The following is a 10,128-nucleotide window of genomic DNA, read 5'->3' on the forward strand; positions in this document are numbered from 1 at the left end:
GATCAGAGGATGGGTGTATGGGAAGCAGGAGTTGGAGACTTTCCACTCTACACATTTTTTTTTTAATTTCTGAACCATATGAAATTTAAAAAAAAGGAAAAGAAAGGAAAACAAAAATATATAGGAAATTTCTGCTACAAGAAAATGCTGAATAAAAAACCACCCCCTCGCTTGAAGCCAGTGGAGGGAAGGGAATGCTTAGTTAATACCTAGTTACAGCTCATATTCTCAAGGACTTAATTAAGGGCTTGGTGATCTCCTCACCTATCGATCTCGGACCAGAAAGCATTAGGTAAATTCCCAGAAGCCCTGAGCTTTTCAAAATTCTTTCTCTGAACTCCAAGCCTTTTGTCAGTCACCCCTCGCATCCTCCCAGGATGGAGGAGGGATGGAGTTGGTAGTGGCTACTGGGGCTAGAGGTGGCAGGCAAGAAGTCGCCTGCCTTCAAGTGTGCGTTCTGAACCACAGAAATGAGAGTCAGTGGGAGTGGGCTGGGAACAGAGAGGAACTGCCGGAGAGGAGGCTGCTCAGACCCGCTGGGGTCGGGACACACAGGGCCTTGTGGTTGTGAATTGGGGAGCAGGTCAGTTTGGACTTCATCATGAGGGCAGCTGGGTGACTGAGAAGGCAGACTTGGCTTTAGAACTCTCTCAGGTAAGCTTCATGCCCAGAGACGCAGCCCTCAGTGGCTGGGGATGCCACCATATAGACCTGGAGGCCCCCATGGCTCTGGGTGACAGGGTCTCTTCCTGAGCCACCCCTGCCTCCCAGAGCCCCCCTTGGGATCCAGCGCTGGAGAGGAGCTGAGGGACTGGGTTTCCAGTGGACTAGCTCAGACCCTCTTCATCTTGAATGAGGAGCAGGCTGAGGCTTCGCAGCCAATCACCAAGCCCACCCTAATGAGCCATAACGACAGACTGCCTGATTGCTCCTTTGTGTCACTGGGCTGGCTCTCAGCGCCTCTTCCATCTGAGGCTGTGGGGACGGGAAATGGGAGCCTTGATGACTAATATGCACCACTGGTTTCCTGTTTTAGGATAAACACATGTTGGGGACAGGGTCTCTCCCCCCGCCCCCAACCCATTCTCAGAGATCTAAGTGCCGGGCATAGGTGAGTGAGGGTGGGGTGAAGGTGAATAGAACCAGTTCCCACAGTTTGCAAGGCATATATTTGACTATGGGGCAGAATCATATCCCTGTTTGGCTGAGTAACTGAAGCCCAGAGAAGGGTGAGTGTATAATCACGGATAGTAGATAATGGAACCAAGCAAGGTTTCACTCATTAATTCAGTCAACAAACATTTATTGACCATCTACTATGTGTCAGGCACTGTGCTAGGTATTACATATAAACCCAGAGCTTTTCCAGTTGAACAACAATAAGCATAGCTAGTTTTTATTGAGCATTTACTATGTGCTGGGTGCTTCACTACCTACTTTTTGTGTGGTTACATATAAACCCAGAGCTTTTCCAGTTGAGACAACAATAAGCATAGCTAGTTTTTATTGAGCATTCACTATGTGCTGGGTGCTTCACTACCTACTTTTTGTGTGATGTTTCATTAATCCTCCACCAACACCGCAAGCTACTGAATGGGCAGAAAATGCTCCAGTGAGGCAGAAAGTGTTTCTGTCTCCATCCTGAAGGGTGGCACATGCCAAAGATAGTTCACAAACAGGGGCATTTGGAAAGAACAGGGACTGAGCAGCTGAAGAGATGAGAGAGAGTCCAAAGGGGAGGAGTCACCTCAAGATGAATGACCACATGGGCAACTCCCGAGATCCGATCAAAGAACTCACATCCCATCCCGAGGAGGGTGGGAGCCTGCTGAGCTGATTAGAACACAGGCACGCACACACAGACACACACGCATGCACACACCCACCAATTATGTTGTATTGAAAGATCCTACTTGAACACAAACTAAAAGCCTCCGCCACATCTTCCTTTGAACTCCACGTGCAACTCTGTGCACTGCCCAGTTTAATCATGAATGTCCCAACCCTTCCTCGCACTGCCGAGGCATGGTTTTAGGACAATCATTTTTATCCCCATTTAACAGATGAGTAAACTGACGCTGAGAGACCCTGAGTCACTCACCCAGGAGTGGCAGAGTCGACTCGAGAGCGGCTGAGAGACCCTGAGTCACCTGCGCCAGTCACTCACCCAGGAGTGGCAGAGTCGACTCGAGAGCTGAAATCTGAACCAACCTCATGCTGCCCCTGGAGCCACTGATCATGAGGCCAGCCTTGCTGCCCTGGGTACCTGGCAGGCAGTGGGTGGAACAGCCTGAGCCCCTCACTGTAAAACAGAAAGCCCCTCCCCCTCCGGCCTCCCCTCCTCCCCACAGCCCAGCTAGGCTCAGAGCTATTAACCAGGTCACGCTGGCTTGTCCCAGTCCAATAGTTCCCTTAATTGCCTTTTTATACCACGTCGTACAACTGTTCATTACGCTGTCATATTTCCCCTTGAAGGCAACAGTGGGGGAGCAGAACCTCGGATGGGGACCCGTCCAGGTGGCAGGGGCTGTGTGTGGGGCACCAATGTGTGAAGCTTATTTTCTCCTTGGTCAGAATGAATTAAACGCATGCTTCTCACACTTGAGTAATATGTGAGCCATTTTTAAAGGGGAGAAATAAGTCACAGCCCCCTACCAACATTTGACAAATTATCTTTATTACAATTTTACTAAAATATGCACAACATAAAGCTACGTATAAACCCTTATCCTTTTAGCTCCATACAACTGGAAAAGCTAAGACCATGCACCCATGTGATACAAAGAAAGCTACACAATCAGAAATTTCAAAATAACACGATTCATTTCATGTGATGGATTATGTGTTGCTAAAATTAAATCGCCGCTTGCGCAGTGAGCATGGTTCTATATGCTTCAGCACTTAGCCCCCCTCTGTTCTTTTGTCACGAGGCCCATGACAATTAAAGCGGTATTTGGTCTTCCAGGAGACCTAGAATCTGCTGCAAGATTTTTTTTTCAGACATAAAATATTATAAAATTAATTCTGGGTGAGAGCTCACACACCCCGGTTAGGAAACAATCCATGTCCCAGGAACCTTTATGAGCCGTGCGGGGCTAAGCCATCCTGTGGGAAGAGCCAAGTGTTCTTGAGGCTGAAAAGCCCAGGACACAGAGTTCAGCCCTCAGAGGCCAGACCTCACCAAGACTTCAGCGAAATCCACAAGCAGCTGCTCTATACCTGCCCTGTGCCACCCGACCACCCTGTCCCAGAGGAGTTGCCCATGTGGTCAACAGGAACATGAGGGTCTCCTGGGTAGACACTTAGAGCGGTCAGTGCAGAAAGAATGCCCGAGAACAGACATAAGATCTGTTGGGCCAGTGGGAGTCAGATGTGGATTGCAGCCTCTCCCTGGTGCCCGAGGCCCAAGGCCTTCCTGGCAGACTCACCTGGAGAGCTGAGGTTATAAGGGCAGCTCTGATCCGGGGTTTGCATCCTGGGTCCGCCATTGTTTAGCTGCAAGACCATGGGCAAATAATTAACCTTTCTGTACGCCAGCGTCCTTATCTGTGAATGGGCATGAAACCAACCCAAGCTCACAGGATGCTGTAAGGCAATAATGAGGGAACACGTGTAAAGCACTTATCCTAGAAGCTGGCACAGCATAAGTATTTGTTAAATGTTAACGTTGATCTCTCACCTGAATCCAGTTCTCAGCAGAATTGGAAGAGAACAAAAGTTCTACATTGGGCTCTCAGGCTGGAGGCCAGGGAAACATCACGGGTGGGCTACAGAGGATTTGAAACGGCACGACATTGTGTGTGTGTTTCTGAAGAGAGGATCTTCAGCCTCATCAGATGTCCAAAGGGGTTGTGACCTAGAAGAATCTTTGGCCCCTGAGCTGGTGCTGGTCCGGGGCTGGCAGAGGCCTTCGGTGTCTTAGTCAGCTCGAGGGCCATAACAAAACACCACAGACTAGGTCCCTTACAAGACAGGCATTTATTTTCTCACAGCTCTGGAGGCTGGGGGTCCAAGATCAAGGTCTGGCAGGTTGGGGTTGGTTTCTGGTGGGGACTCTCTCCCTGGCCTTCTCACTGTGCCTTCACATGTCGGAGGGAGCAAGTGAGCTCTCTTCTGGAATCCCTTCTTCTAGAGACACTAATCCTATCAAACCAGGGCCCCACCCTTATGGCCTCATTTAACGGTAATTACTTCCTTAGAGGCCCTGTCTCCAAATACACTGGGGGTTAAGGCTTCATCATAATGAATTTGGGGAGGTGGAGGCACAATTTGGCCCACAGTACTCAGCGAGGCAGGTTATCCTAGATCTGTGTGAGGGAAGGTGTTGACCAGCAAAGGCTAACCCTTGATCCTTCTAGCAAGGATCACCCCCAGCTTCCCTGGCCCAAATAATCCAGCACCTCGACCCCCATAACTGTCCCTCCAACCTCCCCCTTTCCTTGCTTGTGCCCATCTATCACCACCTCCCCATGTTCAGTGCTGCAGTTCCTGCCTGCAACCTCCTAAAATGACAATGCGAATGTAAGAAGATAATCCCGAGTGCTCAACAGTGCTTGGCACACAAAGAGTACTCAATAAGGGTTAGCTCTGCACCAACAGGTTTCAGGGTCCAGGAGATCAGACCCACAGCCCCTTTGCACTCCTAGAGTCCAGGGTCCTTATCACAGGGCTCACTGGAACCACAGCCTCCCCAACACTGTCACTCCCTGTTGTTATAACCGGTGACTCACAGATTCCTGGGGGTACAGAGTGGTGAACCTGAGTGTGCACCCCAAGCCCGCTCTGAACAAAAAGCACATCTCACACAGGTATGTATGACTGGCTTTCAACTATGTAGAAGGTGATGTGAGCATAAAGGAAAATCCATTTGGAAGAGCAACAGAATTCAGAGCTGGATTTTGGCCATTGTGTGTGTGTTTCCTCAACCAATGGTACTAGAAGTTCATGGGGGGAAATGGTTTTGTTACATCAATTTAATTCAACCCCAAAAATGTTTATTGGGTATTTACTATGTGCTAGGGACTCAGTGGGGAAGTCACCACGCTCCCTGCTTCCCAGCATAACAGGAGGGCAGAAACCATTGAACGAACCCACCAAGTCTGGTCCAGAGCTTCTCTCTCAGTTCCAGGCAGCTCTTCCTAGTTTCAAAGGCTTCTGAGGACCAGGCCTGGGTCCCCATGTCCCCTGTTCCTTTGGCGTTTCCTAGAGCCATGTGCACAGAAGGCTTGACCCTAGAGGCCCAGAGGTCATGAAATCCAGCTTCCCTGGCCCTGAGGCAGGACTCACCGCACATGATCTCTGACAGGATACCCAGCCTCTACCTGCATGCCTCCAGAGGTGGGCTGCTCACTACCTCAGCAAGGTAAACTGCTAATATTTACAAAGTCATTATTGTATTTTACTATGTTTTACCCCGAGTCAGCAGAGGCAGCACCTACACCCTCCAGAGTCCCACCTGATTTTTTCTCACCAAAGGCAGAAGAATCAGGGTTTTTGTTCTGGGCCTGGGCTGCCCACTTGGAGCCCTCAACCTTGCTGCCTCTCTCCTCCCTTGTGCCTGTGGGCACAGGATCAGGAAATTGGGTTTGGGTTTGGGGCAATGCCCCGGCTTGAAGAGGGAGGATGATTTCTAGAGCCAGTGCCTGTCCTTTCAGCAGGAAAAGGCTCACGGACAGAACTCGCTTTGGAAAGGGAAGTGGGGGTTCTGTCTGTGATCATTCAGCCCCGAAATGATGCTCATGATGTTGGCTTTCCAGGCCATTAATTCAAGGGCTCTGTGCCCCACCCCCATGTTGCTGCCTGCTCCGGGAGATAAGCCCAGTTGTATTTAACCCTATTTATTCCCCCAAAGTGGCCTCCATCTCCATTCGCCAGGCATTTAACCCCTTGGGTACTGAAGGCATCAAAAACAGAGAGATGGATCTCCTGTGGGAAGAGGGGTGTGCATCTCACCAGGGCTCAGGCTGCAGGACTGATCCAGAATACAGTCCTTGCTTCATGGGGCTTGGCAGGAGTCCCAGGAGCCCCTCACCCACCCCCACCCAAGACAGCAGGACTTGTCTGGCCCTAGGATGAAAGCCTCTGTCCCTACTCCTCATAGATCAGCAGCAGGGACAGCTCCAGCTCCCTCGCCACACAGCCACCCAGCCTACATTTCCTTTGTCCCAGATCTGGGTTCTGGCACTGGCCGAGAGGAAGGCTGTGGCACCTCTGTCTCTTTTGTGCCCTGCTGGCAGGCACCTCTGCTGGCATGTCCTGCTCTGTCTCCCTGTGCCCTCCTCCGCTGTGTTCCTTTTATGTCTCCTCTGCCCCCTTCCCTCACTTTGTTCTCTCCTCTTTTCCCCTTCAGTGACCATATAGGAGTTTTCTTTCATTGGTGGGTGCCTGACTGTTGGTCTCAGTGTGAATTGTGTGTGTGTATGTGTGTGTGTGTGTTCCTGTGTCTGGGTATCTGTCACTGTGTGTTTGACTTTCCATGTCTATGCCTGTCCTTGCACTGCTGTGCGTCTAAGCCTGTCACCCAGCAATTCTGCCTATGGGAATGGGTCTAGGGGTGCCTGTCCTGGTTTCTTTGTGTGGCAGGCAGTCTTGATACAAATCTCGTGTGTGTCTGTCTGTGTGCCAGCCTGTCCTTGGCCTGTGCGTGTTGCTCTGTCGATCTGTGTAAATCTACCCGTGTGCTTGAATCTGTGTGTTGGCCTCATTTCTTTGTGCACCTGTCAGTTGGCTTGTCATTCTCTGTGCGTGAGTGTGTGTGTGCATGTTGTGTGTTGTGTTTCAACTCAGGGGGCCAAGCTGCTGCAAATTCTTCTCATGAGGGTGCCCCTAGAGGAGCTTTTAGGAGAATTTGGAGGTTGATGGTTTCACTAGAGCACAGCTCAACTCATTACCAGCTAGGTAGGTCGTCCTGTTTGTCTCCTAGGGCTGCCTGCCAGGTCCCCTGCCCTCTGCCCTACCCTTGTCTTCCATTCCTTTCCCTTCAGGTCAACGCAGGACTAGAGGGGCAAGGACAGGGAGGTGGGGCAAAGACAGAACTCACTCCGACTCTAGCACCAATCATAGGCTTTTTCTTGCACACTGACTTTCCCCCAAACAATGAGAAACGACCATTGGATATAACAGTAACAACAGCAACAATAATAAAATAATTGCTACCACATATTGGGCACTTAGCACATGCTAAACATTCTATATGCAATACCTCCTAGAATCCTCTCAATGTGAGGTTATTTTCACATTTTATTTGTAAGAAATGGAAAGTAAGAAAAGCTAAGTATTTCAATGTCACACAGCTAGTATATGATGGAACAACGTGGCCTTTCAATACAGGATGGGCTGCTTCTGAGCTTGCTGCCCAGGAAAGAAGGTAAACAGAGACATTCCCCCCCCCCACCCCCCAGTGGCTGGCATCTAATTATAGCAAAAAAGAAAACCTGGAATCTGATTTTGAATTTCATCTTTTTTGACAGCAAAGTGGCCAAACACCAAATAAGCAGGGAGAGGAGATAGAAGGACAAGATGAGGTCGTGAAAGGGAAGGCACTGGAGGGGCATCAGGATTCCTGGGCCCTAGGCTGCCTGTACCCTGGGCTCTCTGTGACCTTGAGCAGGACACCTCACTGCCAGGCCCGGGTTTGCTTATCTGCACACTGAGGATGAACGTATGAAAGAAAGGCTCTGCTAGGAGGTTTTAGGGATGGTTTAAGCATTGCAGAAAGGAGCATTGGACTGAATGCTCTTGGAGGTGCCCCCTAGACACAAGAATTGGGGTGGAGAGCACAGGCAGGACTACGCTTGGGTCATCTTGGTGGTTCCCACAACAGCCAGAAGAGAGCCACATGCACAGTAGGGCTGTGAGACGGTTTGCTGAATGAACGGTTAATGAATGAATTTCTCACTACTGAAAGAACGTCACAGTCCGCCTTGGGTCCCACAGCAGTGATCATCATAAAGGAGAAGGAAAGAAAGTAAATACTTTGGACCCTCATAAAATCCACGAATTGGCAATGACCAACTGATACATGTATGCCATTGATTCACTTGTCAGAGAAGGCCTCGATGGCTACCTTCAGGTCTGGGTGTGTATGGGGAGCACTAGGGAACCCCAGTCTCTGCCCAGATCATCTGGTGGGCGCCTAAAGAATTTCACCAGGAGCAGAAGTGGAGGGAATGAAAATAAGGAGGTGATGATCTTTGTCTGTAGGAATCTGGGGGAAAGGTCCTTTCTCCCCAGAATCTGGGGACTGGGGTGAGGAGGGTCACTGTGCAAGGGCAAATCTCTGGGATGGGAGATCAGTTCTATTTCAAAGCCTCTCCAGAGGAGAGAATCTGTGGTGGGAGGAAGGATCTCTGTCCTGTCTTTGTACCGAATCCTATCATGATTCTGAGGATCTGTCTGGGGAAGGTCTCTATGGACAGCTTTTCTTGTCATAGTGGGGGTCTTCAGGTTGGGGAGGTCGGTCTTGTTTTCTGCCAAGTAGGCTCTTGGGAGAATTTAAGAGGTATATTGGGAGGTTTTAGGAACATCTCTGTCCAATGTGGTGGAAGTTTCCTAATTGGAGAGGAGATTCCGGGAGACTATAAGGCAAAGGGGAGGAGGAGGGGACTGATGGGGAGGGGGTGGGGGGCTGTTGTCCTGGTCAAAGCCCTCAGGCCGCCCTACTTGTGCGCTGACGTGAGCTAATCTAGAAATTCTGCAGGGGAGGACACTGGGGTTCTCCCAGACTCAGGGCCTCAGGATGGGAGAGACGGAGGGGCCTTTTTTCTTCCTCCTGATTCTCCCCACCCCGCAGGCCCCCACTCACAGCCGCTAATCCTCCATCTGGGCTGGGGCAGCGGTGTGGCAAAGGGTGCTGTTCACTGCTTAGGAGGGGTCGGAGCGAGCATCCAGCTGGGAACACATACCGGGACCCATACTGAACGGCGGACCCGCAGGGAGGCACAATTAGAAAAGGACTCACACGGGCAAAAACGCAGGCAATCCATTTGGAAACGTATGCACACGAAATCCAACACACAAGCTCTGTGCACATCCAGGTTCAAATGTGAACGAAACTACACATTTACATAAACATTGTTACCAAATCTCACCCTGGGAATCCGCTCAGATCCAGCCCGTCTCACTATCTGATACAGTGTTGGTCTTTGTCTCTTATTCTTGCACGCGCCACACGCACACCCCACTCAACAGGAACGGTCTAGGTTTTCATGGCCGGGCAGCCGCCGTGCGAGCAAAAGCCCGAGCGCACCGCGCGCCTCCGCGCGCCTGAGCCCGCTGCGAGCGCGTCTTTTCTCCGCGCTGGACACTGGCTAAGCCCCTCTACGGCGCGGGCATTCGCAGACCCGCCGCGAGGCTGTGGAGAGATGCCCTCACCGAATCCTGCCTCCTTCCAGACCCGCCAAACGAAAAGAAAGCGAAAAGCCAACCTTTCGCCTCCATTCTGCACACAGTTGGAGAGCGGTTGGTGGCGAGCGACCCGAAGATTGGCTTCCATCGCAGCATGCTGGACAGGCAGAGACAGCCCCGAGGCCGGGCTACGCATTCTGGAGAGCAATCCATGACCAACATTTCTGCCTTCCAGCGGGGCTTGCGGCCAGGTTTAAGTGCGAGGGATGGGTGCCAGGGAGGCAGATCGACCCCCCAGACGGCCGGGCAGGCAGCGACAGGTCACCGTCCTGCTGCCTTTCAGGGTATCTAGACCTGTCCTTGGCCAGAGACTCTGGGACCAAAAGGCTCCCGGACTCTGGATGGGGTTGCTGGGACCGCGGGACCGCGAGGATCCGCACGCCCGGGCCCCCTCCCTCCCTGCGGCGGCGGGGTAGGAAGGGCCAGGATCCGAGCTTAGCACCTCCCCCAGAAATGCAGCACTCCAGTCCCCACCGCGCCCTCCGCGCCCTCCGCGCCCCTTCTTCCCGCGCTCCCTCCCGCTGCCTTCCCGCGGACGCCCTTCTGCCCCCATCTTCAGTCTCCTGAGTTCCTTCGCGCCCCCTTTCTCTTCCCCTTGCCCCCTCCTCACACCCCCTGCCTCCGGCGTTTCCCCTCCCTGTCACCCCACCCCCGCCTGATTCCTGGGGGCGGGAGCGCATTGGGCTGCGCAAGGGTGGGGGCGCCGCTCCAGCTTCGCGTAGC

General features: G+C 51.9%; 1 long non-coding RNA gene across 3 annotated transcripts in view; it reads right to left on the minus strand.

The window, feature by feature from the left end:
* LOC102244629 overlaps nucleotides 1-10,122 on the minus strand; it is a 71,953-nt gene extending 61,831 nt beyond the window's left edge. The window contains exons 1-3 of one of the 3 annotated variants that reach the window (XR_001362351.1): nucleotides 9,426-10,122; nucleotides 3,680-3,767; nucleotides 2,705-3,585 (exon numbers count right to left, since the gene is read on the minus strand). This is a non-coding gene — a long non-coding RNA (uncharacterized LOC102244629). Of the gene's footprint in view, nucleotides 1-2,704; nucleotides 3,586-3,679; nucleotides 7,201-9,089 lie in introns of those variants that run through there. The other 2 variants (XR_313659.2, XR_001362350.1) reach the window with 2 other exon arrangements.
* Nucleotides 10,123-10,128: the final 6 nt, after the last annotated feature.

Source organism: Myotis brandtii, unplaced genomic scaffold (assembly GCF_000412655.1).
Source record: "Myotis brandtii unplaced genomic scaffold, ASM41265v1 scaffold248, whole genome shotgun sequence".
Lineage (NCBI taxonomy): Eukaryota > Metazoa > Chordata > Mammalia > Chiroptera > Vespertilionidae > Myotis > Myotis brandtii.